This window comes from Balaenoptera borealis (assembly GCF_965194805.1).
Source record: "Balaenoptera borealis genome assembly, chromosome: 9".
Taxonomy (NCBI): domain Eukaryota; kingdom Metazoa; phylum Chordata; class Mammalia; order Artiodactyla; family Balaenopteridae; genus Balaenoptera; species Balaenoptera borealis.
Window position 1 is genome coordinate 32,947,409 of NC_138873.1, and position 12,733 is coordinate 32,960,141.

General features: G+C 37.9%; 1 long non-coding RNA gene across 1 annotated transcript in view; it reads right to left on the bottom strand.

Moving 5' to 3' along the window:
- Nucleotides 1–543: 543 nt before the first annotated feature.
- The window catches only part of LOC309635290, a 32,781-nt gene continuing 20,591 nt past the window's right edge, over nucleotides 544–12,733 (bottom strand). Inside the window, exons 2-3 of the long non-coding RNA XR_014248731.1 lie at nucleotides 8,213–12,468; nucleotides 544–7,887 (exon numbers count right to left, since the gene is read on the bottom strand). This is a non-coding gene — a long non-coding RNA (uncharacterized lncRNA). The remainder of the gene's footprint in view (nucleotides 7,888–8,212; nucleotides 12,469–12,733) is intronic.

Consider the following 12,733-nt stretch of genomic DNA (forward strand, 5'->3'; position numbering starts at 1 on the left):
ATCTAACTTACTTTCAGATGCTGTGACTTAGATAGTTTATGTGTTGAAATCATATCCAAGCATCTTTTCTGACCACAATGGCAGAAATCAATTAAACAGTTCATCTGTCCACTTCTTTCCATTTCCTCTATCATGATCCTAATTCAAGACATCATCATTTTTGCATAGACTTCAAAAAAGTTTTCTAAATGATATGCCATTTTTGGCTCCCTTTTACCCCCCCCCCCTTTTTAAATTTAAAAAATGTTGAAGTTATACATGTACATAAAGTAGCAAAAGATTTCACAAAATTTGTTATAAAAAACAACACTAGTCCCCTACTCATCCTTCCTTCATTTCCCTAGAGGGAGCAAGCATCAACAATTTTAGCTGAGCATTTAGGTATTTACCTACTAAATAATAAGCTGTATTGCTACTTTTTGATGTTTTCAATTTTAGGCGTTTCCTATTGACTTTCCCCTGGAAACGGTGAGGACTTTCTTTCCTTCTCTCTCTCCCTTTCTTCTCTCTCTCTCTCTCTCTGTCTCTCTCTCTCTATATATATATAAATAAATGTATGTGCCTGTGTCATCCCCCTTTTTTCCAGTATAGTTGTATCATAATTTTGGCTTGATATGTTGGATTGACATTCAATGTTGTACATTATTAAAACTATATAAAACTATTCACAGCTGAAGATATTAATGATAGGGTTTTTTTTCTTCTTCCTACTTAATATAGGTCTTTCCTAAGTGGTTTCTTTCTGCTTTTCTTTTTTCTTTTCTTTCTTTTTTTAGGGGGGTCTCTATCTTTCATATTAGAGGCTCTTCTGAGATGCCTGTTAATGCCTGCTTCTCCATGCGTATTGAAAAGGGAGGGATGATTGGAAGCTCTGGGTCCGTGAGTGGGGCTTGTTATCTGTGAGATTCACTGTCAGGTGATCTGAGTGGGCCATTTAATTGTGGAGTCACTGATGTTGGTATTTTTAGGACTTTCCCCTGGGCCTGGGAATTTTCCCAAAGGAAACCATTCTGCTTTCCTGCCTTAGGAAGAAAGGCAGGCCTGGCTTTCAGCATCCTAGGAGCGGAGAATAAAGTCTCCAGGTTTCAGTATCCAGTCTGCCTACATCTTCTAATTGGCCCATTTTTTGTAGGTCAGGCCTTCTTCCAGACACCCACGCCTGGGTGTCTCCCAGTCAGAAAACTTCTCTCCAGAGAACAAGCCTGTAGTCTTTTCCTGGGTGGGTGAGAAACAGTTGCCCAGCTACGTGAAATGGAGGAGTGGATTTGACGGCTTCTTAAATAGATGTTAGACTAGTCCTTCAGTTTACTGAAGGAACAAATGCCACTTGCAGTTAGGGAAAGTACAGCAAAGGGCTAGCCTGAACTGGGAGGGGTAACCCTGAGGAGAGCACAATAAATCAAGACGAAGTTATGACAGCAAAATATAAAGGTGTGCCAAAGTTCTGAGTCAGGAGAGATGAAACTGATTGAGAAACACAGGGACAAAGTTACAGGATGAATAGCAAGTTTGTCAGATGGGGAGAGAGAATGTCCTAAGACTCAAGACGCGGAATGGGTTAAGTATTTGCATTCTGCTGCAAGAAGGGTCATATATCTACTTTGGAGGAGTGTGTGATAGTTATAGATTGTGTCTACAGCCTGTTTTGCATTTGGGGTTTTTAATAAATTGTAGTATTATATCATTTTTAGTTAAGATGTTACCCTATTCATATTTGTTTTTGGAAATGAGAATATTTTTATATTACAACCAAGAGGAACACATCTGGAAAGTATTTATGAAGGGAGATATGTGCTCCTGGAAACAGATACTAATAATACATTTTAGTGGGAACTCATGGACATCTGTATCTGAAATGAATCATGGTGCTTCTTTTCCTATGTGTTGTGTCTCCACTGCAGATTCAAACCCCAGGCAGGGAAGGCTAGATAGTTTGGGTTTCAGTGCCCACCAAAAAGGGTAGTTCCCCAAATAATAAGAAGAAGAACAACAACAACAAAAAAAAGAGTAATAGTAATCATAATATGCATACATGGATTCACACCTAAAAATGTAACATCAATGAAATGTGTAAAAAAAAAAAAAGTGCTACAACTGTGTTTTCTTTTAGATGGGAATTCTCTTAATTACTACTAGAAACTCTGAGTCATCTCAAGCCAGTGTTTCTGTGCTTTATTTGCAAGTCATATTCTAGATAATAGTTCTCAAGGGCCTGAAGGAAATGTCTGTGTGAAATTCACTCTCCTTCCCTGATGTTACACATGACATTAGATGGGAAGGACACCCTAAATGGTTTCCTAAGGCACCAGAAAACTCTCACCTGTAGGCGCAGGGAAATTCTTCACATAGGACCTTACGTCACCTCAGTTTGAGGGCAATTTGTCTTTGGACTCATAGCCATAAAACGTCGGTTGCTATTTTCTTATACTATATTACTTTAGCATGACAAGCCAATGCCTTGTTTACCATTTAGCACATAATGCCTTAATAAATAATTATCTCATTTCACCTACTTCAGAGAACTTTATTTAAACACCTGTTAATGAATAGAGAAATGTGCTAATTTTGTAAGTGTTCAATAAATCAGTTATAATACTTATGTTATTTCAGCCAAACAACAAATCATAGCAATCAAATTACATATTTTTTTTTAAAAAAAGGAAAAATGCCAGGTCATGATGGTGCTGAGGGCCAGTACACTATCTCCATTCTTGACTTTAGCTGCAATTGTTGTCGTCTATATCTAAGTTCTCTTTTAAAACTTAAATCAATTTTATTAATAAAAATAATTGGGTTCTACTGAATTTTATGAGTTTTTAATGCATTTATTATACATTTCTGATTTTTACACCCAGACACCACTGACCCCTTCTATGAAAACAGAAGAAAGCTATATAATCAGGAATAGCATTCTTTTTTCAAACGATATAAATGTATTTTTAAGATCTTGTTACATATTTCCTTCTTGTTCGTTAGAAAAATGGCACCCATTTACATTACCACCAGCCATAAAAGCATTTACCCTTTTCCTTGCAGCCCTGCCAACATTGAGCCAAATCATTTTTATGTCTCTAAGAACTGATGAACAGCAAACATCCAAAACCATTAATTTGCATACTAGACCTTCAAATTTCTATGCCAGTTTTCTTGTTGGAATTAAGATCTCTTAATAAAGGATTTTGCCTGAGAAGAATTCAAGTTATTTACACAATTATACCACTCTGACCATTTCTGTATTCACTGTTTTCTTTAAAAGAAACCATTTGCAAAAATTCTAGATTACTACATTGTTTATTAACCTTTTCTCAGGTTTTTAGTCTTTTCACATGAACCATTTATTGGCCATTTTAGTCTTTTCACATGAACATTGTATAATTTTGTCCTGATCTGAAGCTTTTAAAATACCTTCAAGATTAATATCAAAATATTTTTAAAGAGTTTGCAAAGATGTGGACAAATTAATGTGTTTTAATATCATCTTAAAAAAGAAGAGGTTTTCTGAAAATAGGGCAGTAACTGAAAATCTTTTTGATACAAAATTATAGAAATGATAAATAAAAGATAGCATACATCATTTTAACATACACAGCTATACCCACAAGAAAGTGAGGGAAGTCTCCAGATGACAAAAAGGAAAGGAAGGAAACAATACAAAAAGAATGTAAGTTGATACTTCAGCTTTCTTAGAGGGGTATGTGAATCCTGATGAACCAGAGGCTTGGAAATTAACTGAGCATAAATCCATGCTGATATAGCATGTAGGGAATTGAGCCTACAAAAAGATAAGAAGTTAGAAATTATATACACATATGGGAAAGGGTAGACTAAAAGTTATCTGTCCCTAACATAGGTAGGTGACAATGAAAATTTTTGGACTTGGCCAAGGCTCTCGTTGAAAATAGTTAATAATTCCTTGTAAATTTATAATCATGGACCTGATCACACAATTTTGAGGTTTAAATTGACATCATCTCTGTAGTCTGGGAACTACATATCAATAAATTAACATAAATATGCTCTTAGACTTGTTATAATCCTAGGATACCTGAAATCAAATCACATATGTTTGCCATACATAAATCCTGGGAAGATAAGCTCACATTCTAAAATTATAAGACACACATAGAAAAAGTCTACCATGAAGAAGATCAGCAGAGAAAAAAGATATGACTAGACCCCACCCCCAAGAACAGGATTATCAGACACAAGAGTAAAATAAACATGTTAAATGATTAAAGTAGTATAAACTAAACAAACAAGAACATGAGAAAGATGTGTTACTATGAAAATTGCCAAGCAAATTTTAAAAAGAAAAAATAAATTTGTAGAAAAGAAATATATAGTCACTAGAATTTAATAGTTATTGACTATATTAAACATAAGATTATATGAACATAGAGTGTTAGTGAATTGGTAGGTTTTAATAAGAAAACTATCCTGAGAGCAACACGATAAAAAATAATGTGAAAGAGAAATGAACAGACATGAAGGATAGAATGAGGAGGTTCAACATATGTGTAACTGGTACACCATGGGAAGACATTAGAATAGAAGAGAGGCAAATTTTGTAAATGATATGAACATAGAACTCTTTAGAATTTAATAAAGGTAGGAATCTAAGATTCAAGTCAAAGCAAGTAATCAGGAGGATAACAAAACTACATACTTAAACTACTGAATCTCAGAAATAAAAAGAAGATATTAAGCAATGGGGCACAAAAAACCCCAGACTTATAAATAGCATCGATAACAGCAAGAAGACAATGGAATAATGTAGTCAAAATGTTCAGAAAAAATAACTGAGAATCTAGATTTTATACCCAGATAAACTCTCATTTAAATATGAGGTCAAAATATAGGTCTATTAGGATACTCAAGAGGAAATTTAGTTAACAAATACTGCTGAATGAACTATTAAGGAAAGTACTACAGGGAGAACAGTAATTGCAGAAAGAAATGAGAGGCAAGAAGGAAAAAAACTTTTTTACATATTGATAAATCTTAAAAAGTGGAGATTGAATATAAAAAAGAATAAGAAATATGATGACCAATTCGTAGCTATAAAACCAAGGTGATAACGAATATACTGGGCAATATTAGCGTGTAAGCTATGAGGTGGATTGTTGTAGTTAAATCATTCTTCAGAAGGAGGAAAGAATAAGTTTTAAAGGTATTTTTAATATTTATTTTTAATTTACACAACAAATTCACTCTATTTGCTGTATGAGTTTTGAAAAACACACGGAGTCATGCAGCCAAACTACCATCAAGATGGAACAGAAGAGTTCCATTTCTCAAAAAAATTCCATGATGCCCCTCCTTTGTAGTCCATTCTTCCCCATACTCCTAACCACTGGCAACCATAGATCTGTTCACCATCCCTGTAGTTTTGCCCCTTCCAGACTTCCATATAAATGGAATCACAGAGAATGTACCCTATTGCATATGTAACATATACAATTGAGATTCATCCACATTGTTGCATACATCATTCTTCCAGTCTTTTTTATTCCTGAGTAGTAGTTTTGATAATGCCAACATCTGGTTGACTCAGGGTTGGCATCTGCTGATTATCTTTTCCGTTAAGTATTGGTCATATTTTTCTGGTATTTTTTTGTAAATTCAAATGTACCATTGGCATTTTGAATATTATGTTGTGAGAATTTGGGTCCGTTAAAACCCTGTGGAGAATGTTGACTGATGTTAGCAATCAGTCAACATTCAAACGGAAAGTTCTATCTTGCAATCAGTTGACTGTGGTTGCATTGTCAGTTCAATTTTCAAAGCTTTGCTATGCTGTGTTGTGTCTGAACTGCACATGCCCCTCTCATGGGCCAGTCTGGGAATTGTGTACTGTTTTATATTATAGTTAAGTTCTCAAAGTCTTTGCCGTGCTTCTTTTTCCTGTTCTGTACATGCACAGATCAGGTGTAAGCTTGGTTTGTGTCAGGTCACACATATAATTAGGGAGTCCCCTTCCCCAGCTCTCTCATTTCAGGGATTTCTCCCATATTCTCAGGCTCCTAAGGTCCCCCTCTCTCAGTTCCTTTGGCCAGAAAAGATGGCTCTACTAGGCTTCTACCAAGACAATCACATGTTTGTTTTATCTTTTTGTCCTTTGACCTATTATTGGAATTAAAAATATTTCCTAATATTGACCTATTTTTGTATTCATCCAATGAGCTCTACCTGGTCATAATATTTTATAGCATTAATACTGTTAAATTCTACATGTTAATATTTTCTTTAGGATTTTTGCATTAATATTTTCTCTCTCTCAATATACACACACAAATTGCTATGGATTGAAAATGCACCCCCAAAATTCATATGTCTAAGCACCAACTCTCAATATGATGGTATTTGAGGATGAGGCCTTTGGAAAGTAATTAGGGTGGGGCCCTCGTGATGAGATTAGTGCCCTTATAACAAGAGACACCAGAGAACTTGCTCTCTCTATCATGTGAGAACACAGTGAGAAGGTGGCCATCTGCAAGCTAGGATGAGAGCCCTCACCAAAACCTGACCATGCTGGCACCCTGATCTCTGCCTTCTAGCCTCCTGTTAGTTAAGCCATCCAGTCTATGGTATTTTATTATGGCAGTGTGAGCTGACTAATATACACATCCTATTGTTTCTGTTTCTCTGGAGAACCCTGACTGATACAGATGCCTTCCTTCTTTCTCTATGCTCTGAAACAATTTAAATTACATTGAAATTCTCTGTATTCTGAACATTTGAAAAAAAATCACCCAAAAACCCACTTTTTATTTGGGGTTTCTCTGATTACTTCTGGGGTTTCTTATGTGGCTGTTCATCTGTTTAGGTTTTATATCTCTTCTGGAGTCAATTATTTTTAAATTTCTGTAAAATCATCTATTTCACTCAGGTTTTCCAATTCGTTTGCATAGTTATGGAAAATATTGTCGTATAATATCTTATGCTTTCTTTTCAATTGTGGTTATTTCTGTCATTACTTTACCCCTTCAAAATGAGTGTATCACAGTGTGATTTCTAAATAATTTCAACTTGCATCTCTGTTCCTGCTCTTCATATCTTTGGTTTACCCCAGATGACATCTTTCAAACATTAATGTTACTGTCCTTCCTCCAAGGCTGTTGGTATACTTTTTGCTATTGTTTAATAATTTTTGTGTTTCAAATTAAGTTTTGTACCTCTGTTCCTACTCAGCCATATTTCTCCAGAAATTTCTTTTGTTTCCTTCATTTTTTTCCCCATTTTTTTTAATGTGTGTGTTTGTTTCTTGGCATATTAGCTACCAATTTGTTTTTTAAAGTGAATGGTTTTCATCTTTTTAGCAGCCTATATATTAATTTAATAAAACAAGGTAATAGAACCTGTGAAGGCTGACCTTGATCCTCTAACCACTTAACATATTCAGAATAGTTAACACTATTTTATAGTCAATGTTAATCAATATTATTATTATAGAATATTCAGCATATTCCTAAATAAAAAATAATTAAAATTTTTGCTTAGTATTAAATATCTCAGATTAGAGAATCTTTGTGTAGTAGAGACTGCTAACTTTCCCTCAGTATCTCTTCTTCCTCTTTTTTTAATAATAAAAACCCCTATCAGTTAGAGGCTACATTTCCCATTTTAACTTGCAGTGAGTTGTGCCCACGTGACTATGTTCTAGCCAATGGGATTGAGTGGAAGTGCAACCTCAACATCATTTCCTGCAAAGGGAATTACTTACCCTCTGCTTTCTTCCTTTTTTTATGTGGGCTGGAACTGAGAGGTGCTGCTCAAGGCAAAACTAGCATAGAGTGTCTTTGTTGAAATTTAAAAAGATGACCACTCCAGGAAGATAAAGATGTCCTTGCTTTACCATTGGATTTGATTAAAACAGTCACTTTGGGGCTTCCCTGGTGGCGCAGTGGTTGAGAATCTGCCTGCCAATGCAGGGGACACGGGTTCGAGCCCTGGTCTGGGAGGATCCCACATGCCGCGGAGCAACTGAGCCCGTGAGCCACAATTACTGAGCCTGCGCGTCTGGAGCCTGTGCTCGGCAACAAGAGAGGCCGCGACAGTGAGAGGCCCGTGCACGGCGATGAAGAGTGGCCCCCGCTTGCCACAACTAGAGAAAGCCCTTGCACAGAAACGAAGACCCAACACAGCCATAAATAAATAAATAAATAAATTTTAAAAAACAAACAAACAAACAAACAAAAAAGTCACTTTGGACAGATGATTCACAGCTTCAGACAAACTCATGACCAAAGCTGCCGTTTCTTCCCCTTATCCCTAAGCCAGTGCTACAGCAGAGTTTGGGCTAAATTTTGCCAGTGAGCTGTCTTCTACCGTGGGGACAAGATGACACCCTAAGGAATGCCCAAGCAACAAGAAAGCAGAAACCTGAGTCCCCGGAAGACTTTATGAAGCAGAGCCTACCTCACAGATGTAACATGAGAAAGAAATCGATTTATATCTTTTTTGAGCCACTGTATTTTGGGGTCTTACTGTTGTGTAGCTAAGCCTATACTTTATACTTTGATTTCTCTTCTTCATGAAGTATTGATTTGATACTTGATATCGACTAAATAAATTCATCTCTTTATTCAACTCCCAAACTCATTCAGCGCAGATAATACCTTCACCAAGAGATGAAATTCAGTCTTTGTCAGAATGTCACAGAAATGGATCTTGTGGACGCATAGTGAAGCACACACCTCCTGTTATATATCTGAGTCGTTTGTATTTTGTTTTGTTTTTTCATTTTACTAAAATCTATGTGAAATGGGCATCATTCAGCTTACTAGGATAGTTGCTTTTTTTCTCAATGTATTTCTGAGTAGAATATTCTTCCTCTCAAAAGAAGGAAGGGTTTTTTGCCCTAGGGATTCATGGAGGATTTCCAGTCAGTCAACCCCAAGCAAAATTCCAAGGGACTACAAACAGTTCATTTTTAGAAAACAGTGACTCTACAGATGTACAATGTGTCAATTGCCACTGTTGCAATTTTCCTTCTTTGTGCAAATGATGAAAATAACAGAAATAACTCCCTTTATGCCAACTAAATTTGGGCACACCTAGGGCTTGCAGACCAAGTGAGTTCTTTCAGTGCAGGATGCAATATTTATGTACATGCAGTACCACATTTTGATAAATGTTTGTTAAATACATAGTATGAGCCAAACACTATGCTACACATAAAATATAAAGATTATCCTTACCTTTGAAACACTTACATGTCATCTGCTAGTGGAAGAGACAAATGAGTAAAGAGATAATTTTAATATAAAGTAGTGATTTTGACAAAAGCACTGTGCCTGTCAGTTATTAATTTATTGTGTCTCAGCTCCGAATCCATCGTTCTTTGCCTGCTTGTGATACTGAAATCTTTCTTTCCAGATGGCATGATGTTAAGCTTCGTCAGTAGAGGGCGCTGGAGGGACACTGCAGGAGGTAGGGATGCCTCTTCCTGGTTCCTGTGTGCATTCCAGCATTCTTGCTCCTGCAATGCTGGGCTAACATGCAGGATGTTCAGTGGAGCTCACCTTCAGTGAGTTTCAGCCACACCCCTGTAGAAGTCTTTTCAGTGAGTTCCAAAAGTGCCCCAATAGGATTACCAGCAGTAAGTGCAGCAGTACCTCCCAAGGCAGTTTGCAGGTGAGTTCTGGAGTCATCTTAGCTGAGTTCACGCATCTTCCCATCTCCAGGCAGCAGCATCTGGATAGTTCTACAGTCACTCCAGCTTCACATCAGTAAGTTCAGAGACACATCCTCACGGCTGGATTCAGCTGGGTTCTGTGGGTGCCCAGAGAGTTCAACAAAACCTCTTTTAAAAAAAAAAAAAATTGTATTGGGGTATAATTGATTTACATTGTTGTGTTAGTTTCAGTTGTGCAGCAAAGTGAATCTGTTATACAAATACATATATCCACTCTTTTTTAGATTCTTTCAACAATACCTCTTGCACGTGACTCCCTGGCAGTTTTTTTGGCGAGTCCAGCCAGTATGCAGCCAGCTTCCCAGCCAGTTCAACAGCGGCTTCCACAGGCAGCCTCCCAGCAAATCTCATCAGCACCCCAGCAGGCAATGTCCTACTGACTAGCCTCAGCCCACTAGCATCGCTGCAGAAGCCTTCCGCCTTGTGAGTCACAGCCCCCCACAGTCCATGCCTGCAAGCCTCAGCTTGCTGCCTGTGGACCAGCGCTGTAAACTTCTCCACCATCCAGTGGGCAGCAACCACTTGAAAGAGGGCTGAGTCCCAGCCCTGGGGAGAGCCTCCTTCCTTGGATACTTCTTCAGCCTTGGGGTATTCTTTAGAGTTCTCTTTAATCCCTTTTGGTAGTTTTCTCTGAAAATAGTTAATAATTCTTTATATTAAGCCATCTCTTTTCAAATTGCTCTGGGGTTTCCTTCTCCTTGCCGGGCTCTGACTTATAAACACTTTTATTATATCTTACCCATAAATACACTGATTGACTCTAACAATGATACATAGCAATTCTTGCTGATACTGAACAAAGCTCATCTTTGCTGGAAAAATATATGGCAGTCCGTTTGTTTTAGGTCAACACATATCACCTGAAAATGAATGCTGAGAAAATAGTGTATCATGCAAGAGAAAATTATTTTCCCTGTCAAGAACTGAAGTACATTATAAATTTAACTCAAAAGCTCGATAATCCACTGGCCTTGGGGATTAAGTTTGTGGAAAATGGAGTATTAAACAGCCAATGCTCAACTTTACTGCCTGACACTGGACACTGAAGTTTCAGAATAGAACTTCTGTGTGGAAACACACAGGCCCACAGGAGTGAGACAGAATTAATTCTTTTTAAAATTATTTTTAAAAAATTCTTTAAAAAATATGAATCATGGAATAGCACTTTACATCTTCCAGAAGCAAGTTCTCATGGAATTGAGGAGGGCATTATCCCTATTACTTCTGTAAGGAGTTACTAATACAAAAGTTTGAGGTCACACATTCCAGAATTCAGCTCAGTAACACAGAAAATCTCCACTTGGATCCTACAATGTGAAACATACAGTGGGACACAAAGACGAATCCAATTTCTGCCTTTAAGGAATTTATTATCAGTAAGGAAGAGACTCACGTATATGACAAATAGAACTTAGGAGAAAATGCAGGATGAAGGCAGAGTGGACTGGGGGATAGCAAAGGATATAGTTAGAGCAAGGAGTCCAGCTCAGCCAGAACGTAAAATGCATGGCAGAGTATAATGGGGGGCAAATGTACAAACACAAATGGGTCAGGAGAAAGTTCTCAAGTGCTATGCTAAGAAATTGAGTTAATTCATGGACTTCCCTGGTGGCACAGTGGTTAAGAATCGGCCTGCCAATGCAGGAGACACAGGTTCAATCCCTGGTCCGGGAAGATCCCACATGCCGCGGAGCAACTAAGCCCGTGCACCACAACTACTGAGCCTGCGCTCTAGAGCCCATGAACCACAACTACTAAGCCCAGGTGCCACAACTACTGAAGCCTGCGTGCCTAGAGCCTGTGCTCTGCAACAAGAGAAGCCACCGCAGTGAGAAGCCCACACACCACAATGAAGAGTAGTCCCCGCTCACCGCAACTAGAGATAGCCCGCGTGCGGCAATGAAGACCCAATGCAGCCAAAAATAAAATAATAAATAAATGAATTTATAAAAAAAAAAGAAATTTAGTTAATTCTTAATCATTTTAACATTTTGATTAAGAAAGTGAAAAAAGCTTATCTCAGGAGGCTTTTGACTGCAAAGGAAACCCTATTTATTTATTTATTTGCTGCATTGGGTCTTCGTTGCTGCACACGGGCTTTCTCTAGCTGTGGCGAGCGGGGACTACTTTTCGTTGCGGTGCTCGGGCTTCTCATTGTGGTGGCTTCTCTTGTTGCAGAGCACGGGCTGTAGAGTGCAGGCTCAGTAGTTGTGGCACATAGGCTTAGCTGCTTCACGGCATGTGGGATCTTCCCAGACCAGGGATTGAAACCGTGTCCCCTGCATTGGCAGGTGGATTCTTAACCACTGTGTCACCAGGGAAGTCCCAGGAAAACTCAATTTAAAGTGACTTTAATCAGATTTCATTAGCTCACATTCCAAAAAATGAGGTAAGGTAGGCATCTGGGTAAATGCGTCAATTCAATGATACTCACCAAAGACCCAGGTTTTCCATCTCCGCTCTTTGTACAACGTTGGCTTCTTTAAAAGGCTGACCTTCTCAAGGTGGAGTCTTTCTGCTTCCTGTTGGGCTCTGCTATCTTAACAGGGCGTGAGGGCTCCGGAGGAGTGGCTGCAATCTCCACTGGTGAAGCACTGATGAACTTTGACACTTGACAGTCAGACTTCAAACCTAGCTCCACCTATTAGCTCTATTATGTTGAGCTCTCAAAGCCTTGGTTTCATCATCAGACATGATAATATTCTATCCATATCCATGACCAATTATTGTTTGTGCCTGTTTTCTTTTGACGTCAGCAAACATATTATACACTGTAAATTCAAAGTATAAAATTGTGATAAGTACTATTAAAAGATGCTTCTTGTGGCAATGAAATGCAGTGTTTGTAAAGAATTTAGCTGTGCCTGGCAGAGAATAAGGTGCCAAAGAAATGATAGCTATGATTTTGTCACCAAAACAGAAATTCTTGGCTTTGATGATTTGGACATCCTGAGTAACCTTTGAGAACCAGCTTTACTGCAATTAATGAATAGCAAAAATTTGTAGGAGGTGAATGAGGGCGATGGTATAAGGAAT